At 37.5% G+C, this 14369-nt stretch overlaps 1 protein-coding gene and 1 long non-coding RNA gene across 5 annotated transcripts in view; one reads left to right on the top strand and one right to left on the bottom strand.

The window, feature by feature from the left end:
* The window catches only part of PATJ (PATJ crumbs cell polarity complex component), a 372856-nt gene that overhangs the window by 266174 nt on the left and 92313 nt on the right, over window positions 1-14369 (bottom strand). The window lies entirely within an intron of this gene.
* Window positions 1-14369, top strand: part of LOC121027230 (uncharacterized) — a 38590-nt gene that overhangs the window by 5792 nt on the left and 18429 nt on the right. The window contains exons 2-4 of the long non-coding RNA XR_005788614.1: window positions 338-391; window positions 10234-10344; window positions 12417-12505. This is a non-coding gene — a long non-coding RNA (uncharacterized LOC121027230). The remainder of the gene's footprint in view (window positions 1-337; window positions 392-10233; window positions 10345-12416; window positions 12506-14369) is intronic.

Raw genomic sequence — 14369 nt, 5'->3', positions numbered from 1 at the left:
TGAGGAGGGCACCTTTTGGGATGAGCACTGGGTGTTGTATGGAAACCAATTTGACAATAAATTTCATATATAAATAAAAAAAAAAAAAGAAAGAAAATGAGCGTCACTTTGTCAACAAAACCAAGGTGAAAATCTCTCCCATCTACTGGGAAGGCCCCGTTTTTCTTTTTATTAAGCAGCACTAAAGATAATGTTGACATTCAATAAATACATTTGGTTAATAACCAGTTTATAGTCCATTATTTTTTTATTTTATTGGACACTCATATACAGCACTTACTATGTGCCAGGCTCTATTCCAAGTGCTTTACACTAACACTTGTCTCTGTTTTTACAGATGAGGAAACTAAGGCTCAGAAAGTTCAGGAAACTTGCCAAGATTACCCACGTGGTAAGTAGCAGAGCTAGGATTCAAACTCAGCCAGTCTGGCTCCTAGGTTCTTACTCTAGACCATCAGGCTCTGCCACTTGCCCCACTTTAAAATAATGGTACTACAGAGAAAAAATAAATCCCAATCATGACACTTGTTTTGTCTATTTTGTTCCTACAGTTTCATAATGCACATATTATTCCATAAAGTCAAGATGTAGTAACATGAGATTCTACTACTGTTGAACCCTTCCCGACAAATACAAGAGAAACTGTCATGTTTTGTGTTAGAATCAGAAGGCTCAGGAATTAGCAAAGTGAGAATTTGCCAAGTTCCAGGCTTTGTCAGTCTGATATGACTGATGGTTCTTTTGAAGTGTTCTGATCCAGTTTTCCAAACCTCTGTGCTTTCGACATCAGAGTTCATTTTCAAGTACTATATGGAATTTTAACCAAATATATCATGTTTAAATCAACAAAAGCCACACAGCTAATTCCTTGAAAAATGCCTTCAAACATAACTGTCATTACTCTCCTTAACCTTGCTCTTCTGCTCCAAGGTCAAGATACTCTTGGTAAATTTCTAACATGCCCTGATGTAGAACACCTCATACATAGGAAAAGGACTGAAAGTAAAAATAGTCATGAGTACTCACTAATAAAGTACATAGTGCTAAACTATAATTACACCAATATTTTCAAGTAGAGGGAGCTATTGCATAGGAAGAGAAGAGAAAAGAACAAAAAAAAAAAGTACAGTGGTATATCAGCAGGCAATCAGTGCAGATATAAAAGAGCTGTCTGTTTTGTCACCGGCAACCATGAATCACAACACACTTTTCATTCTGAAATATGAAACCATTACATTTTAAGTCTGACACACTAATAAATAAGCTGTACAATTATGTCCTTCATTTAGGATGTCAGTTTATGATGAAAGGCTTTTTTATTAGGGGGGAAGGGAAACTACATAATAGCATATTCCTCTCATGAAATGCCCAGAAAGCAGCTAGCATTACTTCATTTTAATAATTACTAAACTTTCTTAGGGAAAAATGCAACAGTAAAATATACCAAAAGCAAATAAATGATTTCACTAGGTTGGCGTGAGCAATCTCTTTGCAGAGTCATAGAACACCAAATCAGAAAGTACTATTTTTAACCTCAACTGGGTGAACAGGTTTTCAAAATGCAACCAGCTGAAATGATAATCAGAAACATTTGAAAGAAAGATTAACTAGGAAATAATAGAAATAGAATGATTAACACATTTGCCTTATTACAGGAAAGTCGTGGTGAGCATTCATTTATACAAAGCGCAGTCTTAGACCTCAAGCTAGTACCAGGTATGCTTCCTTAAAATTTATTCAGGCTTAGACCTCTAGTTATTCTGAACACTAAGTCCAATCTACCACTGCTTTTCCTGGAGGAGAGAACCCAATGGCAGCGTCTTTGTCATTTAAAAAAAAAAAAAAAAGAAAGAAAAGCCATCCATTTCTGAAGATGCCCCATTATGCATAATCACTATTTCATTTTCTGTGATGACTTTTCTAACTGTGTGATTTCCTATGTAGCCGAATGAAGTTGCTTTAATGAGTAACAGTCATTTCCTTTCATGGGGCATCACACGCAGCAGCCGCCCTATGGAAAAACAGCAGCTGCTACTGCCTACTGGGGCGACTGCTGTCCTTGAGGCTTCGCTGCATTAAAAATGCTTAAAAACCAGCCCGATTTAGGCTACTCATCATCAGTAAGGCCTGTTTTCTGAAAAATCTAGCCCACAGTATCATACCCATGTTGTAGCAAACAAAATGTTATAACGGTTGTTTCTGAAGACCTCTACCCAACTTTGAGACCCCATGTAATTTTTTTTTTTAAGTTCCCATCAGTTCTTATGACCATTTCTCATGATTTTAAAACCTCTGATTCTTCCTATTTTGGTAAATAACACTGCAAGGAACATGGTCTTCCAAAATCAAGACATTGTTTTAGACTAAGCAGTCAATAGAGGGCACTAAAGACCAATCACAGAACACAAGAAACAGCATCTTTTACTATGACAACTACTCTCTTCTGAAGGATTTGGTTCTTCTTCTTTCTTCAAAAGCCTTATATTATTGTACACATTATAACAGTATTCCATATGCTTGCTTCAACTTAACCATTTATGAAACTTGTCCCCTACAGCTCCTAAAAATATTAGCAAATAAAGACAATCAGTTATTAGCAAATAAAGACAATCAGTTAAGGACAGCTAACTTCCCTCAGAATGCCAGACCAAGACAGGAGATCTGACTTGAATTCTTCTCACTACTTAGCAATGAAATCCTGAGAATCCAAATACCTGGTCTGTAAGTGCATACAATCACTGTGCCTGCCTGAAGAAAAGTGCACATAAGAATTTTTGAGGTTTCTTGAAGTGATGCTAACATTTGATGTTATAAACACAGGATGTTTCCATGTTGGGGGAAATCCAAGTTGACAGACTTCTCTCCTCCCATAATCCCTGACTCGAATTACCATTTACCCAAGCACTCACTTAATCCCTCTCCCCTAACCCCTCCACTGAGTTGCTAGCTAAGGCATGTCAATTTGAACTTCTATCTTTTCTACCTGACCCTTTCTCTCCATTTCTGCCACAACTAAGTTGGTTCAGCTTCTCATTATTTCTTGCCTCTGCAACTGTTTGTCTCACTGTCTCCACTCTTGCTCCCATCAGTTTATTTTCCACAGAAATAAAAGAATGATCTTTAACAATAAAAATGTGATGAGGGGCGCCTGGGTGGCCGAGTCGATTAGCGTCTGGCTGCGGCTCAGGTCGTGATCTTGCAGTTTGTGAGTTTGAGTCCTGCATGGGGCTGTCTGCTGTCAATGCGGAGCCTGCTCTGGATCCTCTGTCCTCCTCTCTCTGCCCCTACCTTCCTCATTTGCTCTTGCTCTCTCTCTCCCCCTCAAACATAAATATTTTAAAAAATAAATAAAAATTAAATTTAAAATGTGGTCATAATTTCTTCTCTATTTGAAACACTTCAGTGACACCCAATTGCCTTCGGACCATGTCTTAACTGCTTGTGAGAGCAATTCCTTCAGATGTGCAGAGGAGTCTAGGCTCCTATCGCTCTCCCTACACGTGAGACTGCCCATTTCCATTTGCTTCGCACATCGTCCCAAAGATACAGAACTACTGAAATCCAGCGACTGTGAAATGCTTTGATGCGTTGCCTGACATCCGACAAACCAGTCCATCTGCCAGGAATACTTTCTCTGCTCCACTGCCACTTATCTACCTTTTCACCATCAGAGTCCACTCAAGTGTTTCCACCAATGGGAAGCCTTCCCTGACTTTCTCCTCTTGTGATCCCCTAATTCTAGAAGAGGACTTCCATATAGCATTTGTCATAATATAGTCTTCCTTATTGTCCCATATCTCTTAAAATAAGTTGGGTCTCCTGCTTGTTAGATGTATCCATGGCACCTTGCATTTTCTCTATTATAACACTTCTGGCATTTTTCAGAAATTATTTTAACTGTCTTATCTATTAAAAATAAGCTTCATGAGAGTGAGGGTGTGTTTACTTATTAGCTGATTTCCAGGACCTACTAAAGTGAATGCCATATGGAAGGTACTGAATAGTAGTTGAAATATTGAATGGTAAACTATTTACCTTCTCTTTCCTCACTGGACCGTTAAGTCAAAGGCAAGGGCCACATCCCGTCATATATGAATAGGAACAATGGTTAGCACTTACTGAGTGTTTGCCATGCCAGGAATGTTCTAGGAATCTCACTAGAATTCATTTATTAACCTTCACACCACCATGAGGTAAGTACCATTATTATCCCTACTTTCAGGATGAGAAAACTAAGACAGAGGAAAAGTACCCAAGGCGCACAGTTGAGAAATGGCAGAGGCAGAATTTAAACCACCTGGTAAAGTTCCAGGGTTGACACTCTTAGCCACTAAGTGATGCAGCTTCCCTATCTTCAAGTACTTGCCAAACGAATTAGTACTGAAAGAAGGAAAATTGATAGAAGATATATTTATTACCTTGCCAAAGTGTGTAAACTGAGGCCCTTACGTTTATATATATATATACAGGTTTATATACCAGTACCTAGTTGATGAAGTTAGTTTAGCACAGAATGTAGAGCTGGGCTGCCATGTACAAATAAAACATGCATTTGTTTGCCAAATTTTAATTTATACCTACTTTCTCAAGAATCCATTCATTTGGTGACCTGAAGACACCTTTACATGAAGGGATACATACATGTGACAATAATTATGCCCAAATGGATAGGATTCCAAGTTTCTACAATGTCTATAAAATGTAGTATATGAATATTTGTGTACCTTCCCACAGATCAAAGAGATCAGAGTTCACATAAGATAAGGCAAGGTGCAGGGGCATCACCTGGGGCAGAATGGTGGCTCAGTTGAAATGTAGGCTCTGTGAGAGACGGCTATCAACCTGAAGATGTGGGGAGCTCTAGCCATGAAGCTGTCACATAAGCAAAACTACCAATACAAGCAAGCAGCGACGGCAAGCTCACCGGAAAGGCATGGAGCAGGGAATGTTAGAAGAAATAAACAAGAAAAGTGGTCACATTTAATAAAATTGGCCAGTGCATCAGTAAGAGGTATTTTTTAAAGAGGAACATGAGACGTATACCCTGGACTATTCTGACATTTAACATGTATATGCTTTGTAGTATTACTCCAATGTAGAAAAATAGATATCAAGGTGTAAACAACGACCTTACTACATGAATTCAAAATAAAGAACAACTTTTTGATTATTTTTTAATTCTATATTTAATACCCTAACTTTTAAAAGCATTAAGGAAATGGAATATGAATTTTTATAGTAGAATGGCATTGAGAAAGAGCATATTTTATTTCAGATAAAAAACCTGTGTCTAATAGATCAATGGAACAGGATAGAGAGCCCAGAAATACACCCATGCTTATATGGCCAATTAATCTAGACAAAAGCTGCAAGAATATACAATTGGGAAAAAATAGTCTTTTCAATAAATGGTGCTGGGAAAACTGGACAGTTACATGCTCTATGAAAGGACTGCTTTCTTACACCATACACAAAATAAATTCAAAAGGGATTAAAGATCTAAATGTGAGACCCAAAACCATAAAACTCTTAAAACACAGGCAGTAATCTCTTAAACATCAGCGTTACCAACGTATTTATGGATATATCTCCTCGGGCAAGAGAAAGCAAAACTAAAAATAAACTATTGGGACTATACCAGAATGAAAAACTTCAGCACAGCAAAAAAATAATCAACAAAACAAAAGGCAACCTAGCAAATGGGAGAAAGTGTTTGCAAATAATATATCTGATAAGGGGTTAATATCCAAAATATGTAACTTACACAACTCAACACCAAAAAGAAACTGACTAAAAAATGGATAGAGGACCTGAACATTTTCCTAAAAAACATATACAGATGGCCAGCAGACACAGGAAAAGATGCTCAATATCACTAATAACTAGGGAAATGAAAATCAAAGCTACAATGAAATATCATCCTACCCTGGTCAGAATGACTAGTATCGAAAAGATGAGAAGTGACAAACAAGTGTTGGCAAGGATGTAGAGAAAAGGAAACCCTCATGCACTGTTGGTGGGAATATAAATTGGTGTAACCACTGTGGAAAACAGTATGGAGGTTCCTCAAAAAATTAAAAATAAATACCCTAATCCCATTGCCGGGATTTACAACAGCCAATATATGGAAGCAACTCAAGTGTCCATCAATAGATGAATGAATAAAGCAAATGTGGTATGTATATATATATATATATATATATATATATATATATATATACACACACAGTGGAATATTACTCAGCCATTAAACAGAATGAAACCTTGCCATTTTCAACAACATGGATGGCCATTATGCTAAGTGAAATAAGTGAGACACAGAAAGACAGATGCCATATGATTTCACTTATAGGTGGAATCTAAAAAACAAATTAAACAAACAGACTGTCAAATACAGAGAACTTGTGGTTGCCAGATGGGAGGTAGGAAGGAAGATCAGTGAAATAGGTGAAGGGGATTAAGAGGTACAAACTTCCAGTTAGTTATAAAACAAATACGTCACAAAAACAAAAAGTACAGCATAGGGAATATATTCAGTCAGTAATATTGTTGTATGGAGTCAGATGGTGACTACGATTATCAGGATGAGCAATAAGTAATGTATAGAATTGGCAAATCACTATATTGTACACCTGAAACTAACATAACACTGTATGTCAACTACACTTCAATAATTTTCAAAATGTGTATAAATTGCTTTACCTTTGATAATTTTGACACTGTTAACTGAGTACAGTATATTAAAATATAAAATTGGCCTATGTAAACTCATGAGAGGAAATATGGTTAAGTCATATAGTCTTAATCCTACATTTAATTACTCTAAGTAGTTTAATTATTAAAGTTCTTTGCTGCTGTACAGCTCACCACACCAAAATAACTGCTCTCCCATATTACCGGAGTCCTTCATCAAAATGAAATGATAAAAAAAAAAAAAAAAAAAAAGACTAGGAATACAACCTAAATAATTATGAAATAGAAAGTGCTCTACAAATGAACAGATATCCTAATCAATGAATTCAATGTCTTGGTATACATTATCACAGAATTAGGCTATTGAGCCTAACTCCACAAATACTCAGATCAGTGTGAGGAAGTATATTTCAAAGATAATTTTAAAGAATCTACATAATTTCTGGATAACATGAAGTAGGTAGCCATGAAATATTTGATCAGAGAATTGTTCCAAATCAGTAATGTTCAACTGAGAGAAAACTATAAAAGTAGCAAGCAGCAAGTATTTGTTTCTTGAAGAGCATACTCTTAAATGTGGCCATTATTATTTGAACTAAAGAGTATTAGGGGCGCCTGGGTGGTTTAGTTGGTTAAGCATCCAGCTCTTGATTTTGGCTCAGGTCATGATCTCTCTGTTCATGAGATTGAGCCCCATATTGGGCTCTGCATTGATGGTGCAGAACCTGCTAGAGATTCTCTCTTTCTCTGTCCTTCCCCTGATCACACTTTCTCTTTCAAGATAAATAAAAGAAACATTAAAAAAAATCTTTGATCTCAAAAGAGTATTAAGTTAAAACGTAAATAAGTAGATTTTCAACGATCTCAAGGAAGTTACTAAATGGAGAACACTGAAAGAAACCATTAAATTTAAAAGGGAGACCACTAACTTCTCCATCCTGGAGGTAGGCGGAAGAAGCAACTGGTACAAAGAAAGGCAAAGGAAAGTTTATTTTACACACACACACACACAGGAAAAAAAAGCAGTGATCTGCAGAAGCTCTGAGATACAGCTGGCATGAATTAAAATTTCCATTGTGAGCAACGTCAATCAGGAAACAGGAATCCAAAGTTTTTTTTTTTTTTTTTTTTTTTAAGGAGAAAATATACATAGGAGAGAAAGACAAGGAAGACAGCTATTCAATCCACTAGTGGTAGGATGGGTATGGATTAGAGGTCAGGGGACAAGTTTTGAGCCCCAGCTTGGTGCCAGCCTAGCTGTGTATAGTTTCAGAAGTTCATTTCTCTGAGTCAGTTTCTTCAATTGTAAAATGAGAACACTGGATACATGACAGTTAGGATCTGTTTCCCCAACTCCAAAATCCTGTAACTAAATTTGACAGACTATCTTGAGTCAAATTTGTCATTAATTTCTACCAAAACATTCAGAAAACCACTGTAAAAAGTAGGGAATGATGGAAGTTAATTCAAAACACAGCTTCAGTAATGAAAAAGATGTACACTCTGGTCACAAATATGGTATAATTTCAGTTAGTGGGGTCTTTTAAGAACTCATAAAAAGGCCACTGACTACATAAGATCTAACTTCTTGGATACTGTACCATCAAAACGAAACATATGACAAAATGTTTATGACATGTGCCTTTTCTTTTAATAAGTTGAATCTTAAAACAACTTATATTTTTCCCTTTGCGATTTTTAGATTGCAACAAAGACATGTCAGGGACTATTACTTGAATTAAAATCACTAACATAGTTCTGGTTTAAGATAGTGGGATGTAATTAATTATACTCAAAGAGCTTCTGATTTGACCAACAAGCTAAGCATTTACTTTTAGGAAAGAGAAATAAATGTATTTATAGTGAATGCAAGGCAATAAATAAATGATTTGATGAATAATGGGCAAGCTACCTTATTAGAATTTAACCCCATTTTTAACTATTTTATAATATAGCCAAGTATTACACTAATCGTACCAATTACCGCAACACCATCATGTTCAAAGTACCCACAAAATACATTCAGTGCACTCAAGATAGATTAAACTGATATGGTTCCTGGCTTCTTGTGTCTTATTACTTCCTAAATACCATTAGGCATTAAGAATAGATTTTTCCATGCATCATACATAGAACCGAACAGTCCCTGAGCAGCACAGTAAGCGCAGCATGTGAGGCAATTAAAAGTGCAATGAAAGAGAACTGGACAGAGAAACTTGCTAAAAATTCAAAATATATTGCAAACAGGAAAAAAAAAATACAGAAGCTTGCACATAATTTTATTCTGCATAGCTTGGTACTTCAAGTCTATTTTAAGCCCTATAATAATTTAAATGGTTCAACCAGGAGTCCCATGGAAATTGCTTCTTGAAGACTATTGCTTTCTTTTATCCCCCTCTAGTCTCTGATTAGATATTTTCCTTGGATATTAGATCTGTTGCTTGAAGGTTTCATCTACTGAAAATTTTTTGTCATGCTGTAATTGTTTCCCATTCGCTCCTGGCCCAGGACTTTTGCTGGTTTTAAGGAAAATAAAACAAAATCAACCACACAAATGTTCTTTATCTGTAAGTCCCCTCATTTGTCTGGAAAGTCCACTAGGCAGACAGTAGTACTCAAGTACAGACTCATACCCTCTATTAAAATTACAGTAGCTGGGGCGCCTGGGTGGCGCAGTCGGTTAAGCGTCCGACTTCAGCCAGGTCACGATCTCGCGGTCCGTGAGTTCGAGCCCTGCGTCGGGCTCTGGGCTGATGGCTCGGAGCCTGGAGCCTGTTTCCGATTCTGTGTCTCCCTCTCTCTCTGCCCCTCCCCCGTTCATGTTCTGTCTCTCTCTGTCCCAAAAATAAATAAAAAACGTTGAAAAAATTTAAAAAAAAAAAAAATTACAGTAGCTGAAAAAAAAATGCCATTGATTGAAATGTGAATATACTTCACATTATGGGACTGCACACTTAAAAATGGTTAAGATGGTAAATTTTATATGTGTATTTTACAATTTTCTAAGTAGAAAATGAATTTATAAATAAATATTGCAATATCATCCAAGGAAAAAACTACAGAAATTTAAATCTACTATGATGCAGGGCGAAGACACATAAAATTTGTAAAAGCTTTTCTAATGTTAATTTTGGAATTTATTTTCATTTTCCATACAAATCATTCTCAGCCTAAGCATTTAGAAATACTAGCTGAGACTTGGGTTTCTCACCTGTAACTGGGAAGAACAACAGTACAGATTTCATAGAGTTGTGCAAAGCATTCAATGACACAGGTCACATAAGGGGCTTTATAAGTCCACAGCAAGCGCTTCATAAGCGCTAATCCTATTCTATGGTTATCACTGTGAAGATGATGATGGAGAAGTCAGTAGGAAATAGGAGATTGAGGAGTTAACAATTACCACTGAGTTTACAGTCTTCTAAATTCAACTGAGCATGTGCGATTTAAACCAACAGTTCTATCAACTACTGAACTATTTGTGATATGATGCTTATGTGGTAACACACGGAAATAAAGAGCTGACCCTACACTCTCCAGGTTACGAAGATCTCGGCATCAGAAGAGAAGCTCAGAGCAGCACGGCATCCTCAGCCCTCCTTCTCTCTTGAAGCAGACACTGAAAGACAGGAGCCGTCTCTAGGCTGGGAGGTATGCTGACAAGCATAGCCATAGCAAGGACACAGGATGCCATTCACTCTTGAGAAAAAATTCTGTGATTTTTTTTTTTAATCCTTGAAAGGGCAACCAATACTCTGTAGTATGTAGCATGCAACGTGCAGAATAAAACTTTGCCAACTCTGAAACTGTTCAGGAACAAAGGCCACAGAGTCCTGCTGGAAAATCTAGGATGCAACACACATAGTTTGCACTCTCTGGTGCTAAGAAAGCCGCCAGGTCTCTCAAAAGCACAGGCCAAGTGGGAAGAGTAGAGGCGAGGGAACCGCAAGATTCAGAAATGATCTCAAGTAAACCTTTTGGAATTGTAGTAAGTATTTTTCTCTGGAAAGACAACTGGAAATTTTTTGGTCTTTTATCATGGTGTTAAGCCACAGTCATGAAGAATCAATGTTGTTCCTATCACACTACTAGAGCACAGACTTAGGAGCCCAGCTCCACCCACTGATTGGGTGATTTTGAGCAAATTCCTTAACCTCTTGCCATTTTCTTAAGTCATAAAATGAAGATGATTACAGGACCTACCTCATGGGGTGGTAGGGATGATTAAATCAGTTTATGTGTATATCGAGGCCTTAATGTGCAACAGAGTAAGCAGTACATAATTCATAATTACTATTTTTACCATGTGAAATGTGAGTCCTGTTTTTCGTATAAAATATGAGAACACAAAGTTTCTCAAAGGATTTTTCATTAAAAGGAATAAAACTGACAAATTTAGATACATAGTTAACAGATACTAACGAAAAAAAGACTTGAAATAAGGACCAAGTAATCAATTCTAGGACAGGAAATTCCTGTGCCTGGAGTGTCCACTACCTGTTTGTCTACAAGGCATACCTCAGTTCCCTGTGAGGCCCCTCTGAATCCTAAGAAACAATCATCACAGAGCCTCAGTCTTACTTCCAGCACCGCTAAAACCATAATGTATTATACAGAGTTGTTCTCAAGTCTGTTCCCTTTATTATATTTAACATATGTTTATTTATCCACTGACTCTCTACTCCCGATTGAATTTAAATTCCATGAGGATGATTTACTTTGTTCACTACTATCTTCTTCCTGTCTAGAACAGTGTCTGCCATAGAAGATACTCAGTATATATTTGTTAAAGTTCTTTAATATCTCTTTTCATCTTTATATACCCCATACTAGGTCATACTAAATGGACACTTTTTTTAAATGTTTATTTATTTTTGAAAGAAAGAGAGCGAGCACGCATGTGAGAGCGGGGAAGGGACAGAGAGAGGGGGAGACAGAGGATCTGAAGCAGGCTCTGCGCTCATAGCAGATTCTGACATGGGGCTCGCGGGGCTTGAACTCACGAGCAGTGAGATCATGACCTGAGCCAAAGTCAGCCTCTTAACCAACTGGGCCACTCGGGTGCCCCTGAACAATAATTTTTTTTTGAGGGAGACAATGAGTAACAGGTATAGTCACTGTGTGCTCAGATTCCATGTTTTTGAATCGTCATCATTTTTCAGTAACTGGTAACATATTATTTTATGCCTAGAAAGTGTGGGCATTTATATGCATCTTTTATTTAATATTTATAACTCTATAAGGCAAATACGATTTCTATCTTAGAGATTATTATTTTAGTAAACTGAGAATAAGGAAGACTAACAAGCCTGTCCAAAGTCCTAGGGAGTCACAGCCAGAATGAAAATCCTGGTCCTGACTCCTAAGCTAGTGCTGTTAACCATCCTATGTGTTCACAGTGGCATACGGGTGAATGTAACATCTGACTAAAGTAAAATACGAAGGGAACAGCTGAAAGGGAAACCTGAGCCTTAGAACATGGTATGTAAAGATCAGGCAGCCAATCCCCTTTCATGCATCATTAACAAATTAGGCCTTTGGTACCAGAAGGAGGCAGCACACTTCCCAGCCCTCACTGGGAATAGCATGGCTTCTCTGGATCACTGCCTGGCTCCAAATGACACCCACACACAGGGCAGAGCAGTACAAATCACCATGCCTTGGGAAAACAGATTCTCAATACCTGTTGGTGTTTTTGATTCACTCTTTCTGCCATACTCTAGGAAGGGCTATGACGGTCATCTACTGCCATGGCTCTCGAGGCTGACATCACAACCAAGTGAGGACTTCTACAAGACACCCACACGCAGAGGTAGGGGAAGACGGGGCATGAAATAGCTCTGAAGAACGAATTTCTTCTTTAGACCAACATGGTTTCTTGAGTTATTATTCTGTTTTTAATTACATGGGAAACAGATACATAGCTAGACTGATATCCACTAACTTCCTGGAATATGTTCAGCATTTCACAAGATAGATGTAATTACCAGGTTTTGCAGTAAATCAGCTCTCTGTGGTTGTTTCATAAACACTAATATTTACAGTTTGGCTATTTGTGAAATACTCATGAAAGGTAATATGACAAATATACCATTTACAGGATCTCCTCCTCCTCAGCATTGCCTTCTAGTACAAAGCAGAAACATTTGTTAAAAGGGGAGCCACCCTATTAGAAAGTACCAACCAGCTGATGAGCATTTGCTCCCTGCACTCTATTCTCTCTCCCCACCATTAGACACAATGGGATTTTTTTTTTTTTTTTTTTTTTTTTTTTGCCAAATTCGTATTCCAGAGGAGCCATGAAATTCCCGTAAAGTTCAACATCAGGCCTGACTTAAGATCTTTGGGGCCTCCTGCTAACTTCATCCCCCTGCAGCTGCCTCACTAAGGCAAGCTTTTGATCTGTACTATCTGGATTTCAAGCTGATATACACACAGCCTCTTTGATCTCTTATTAAGTGGCTTCTGGTCTCCTGATGCCTTTAGTCTTGCTGAACTGTGGTTTTTGGAAGTCAGTCATCATCCTGAGCACAGTACAAACTCCACACACCAGGAGTGGGCTCCCTTCATTCACCCACTTCGCAGGCTTGAAAAGCAATCTTTAAGCCATGAGAGAATTTCCCCACTAGCCACAATCAATCCACTCCATGAACACACTACTAAGAATTATTTTTCAAATGAAGCAGCTTAAAATGATTTAAAGGATACAGAACTTTCCCATAGAGGGAAAGGGAGCAAATCCTCTGTGAAAAGAAATCTTCACCCCAGTTGGCACTGAAGCTTACAGTACTTTGATGTTAATAAAAATAAATGTGGACAGGAATCAGGGATGAGCACAGAATAGCCTTTATCAGTCCCAAGTTCCATTAAGCAAAAGTGACCTTTAAATGCAGATGTGTGGTTTGTTCAACAGCAAGCTATAGGAGGATATATTTATGAGAACATGTATACGACCATTAGTAGCAGATTGATGGCATTTTTCTTAGTCTTACTGTCTTAATCCTACCTGGGTGAAGTAAACCCAAAGAACTCCTTTAAAAAAAAAAAAAAGACATAAGCAACAAAAGAAAAAATCAAAAAGATATTGGTGTCCATGTTATGAGATCCCTTGAGCATGAAAGTGTAGCTATATAGTATATCCTCCGTGTCTTAGATTCTGGAATTAGTGTAGGTTTGTAATTGGTTTTTAACATTACTAACATAGGCTGTATTATATGTTAAAATTATGTTGATACCTATCTAATTCTATATCTTAAAGTCTATGAACTAATCGCCTAATAAGAACACAAAGATACTGGACTTCCACAAGTTAGTGAACACTATGTATTCTTAACAGCATTCACCTAAAATAGCAAAAATTAAAATCCTTAATTGCTTCTCTTTATAAACTCAAGTTTTCTCATAAACAAGATTAAAACTGATAGAAGAAATAGGAATAGACTTTTGGGCACTAGCAGCATTGTATGAATATAAACCATTTATGCCCTTAGCTTCAAAAATCAATAAATTAATTACTGCCGGGATGCTTGGATGGCTCAGTCAGTTAAGCGTCCGACCGGAGCTCATGTCATGATCTCACAGTTTGTGAGTTCGAGCCCCAGGTCAGGCTCCATGTTGACAGCTCAGAGCCTGAAGCCTGCTTTGGATTCTGTGTGTGTGTGTGTGTGTGTGTGTGT

This window comes from Herpailurus yagouaroundi, unplaced genomic scaffold, assembly GCF_014898765.1.
Source record: "Herpailurus yagouaroundi ecotype Mexico unplaced genomic scaffold, PumYag 77, whole genome shotgun sequence".
NCBI classification, from domain to species: domain Eukaryota; kingdom Metazoa; phylum Chordata; class Mammalia; order Carnivora; family Felidae; genus Herpailurus; species Herpailurus yagouaroundi.
Note: the sequence above shows the minus strand (reverse complement) of the source record. Positions and strands in the feature narration are given on the sequence as shown.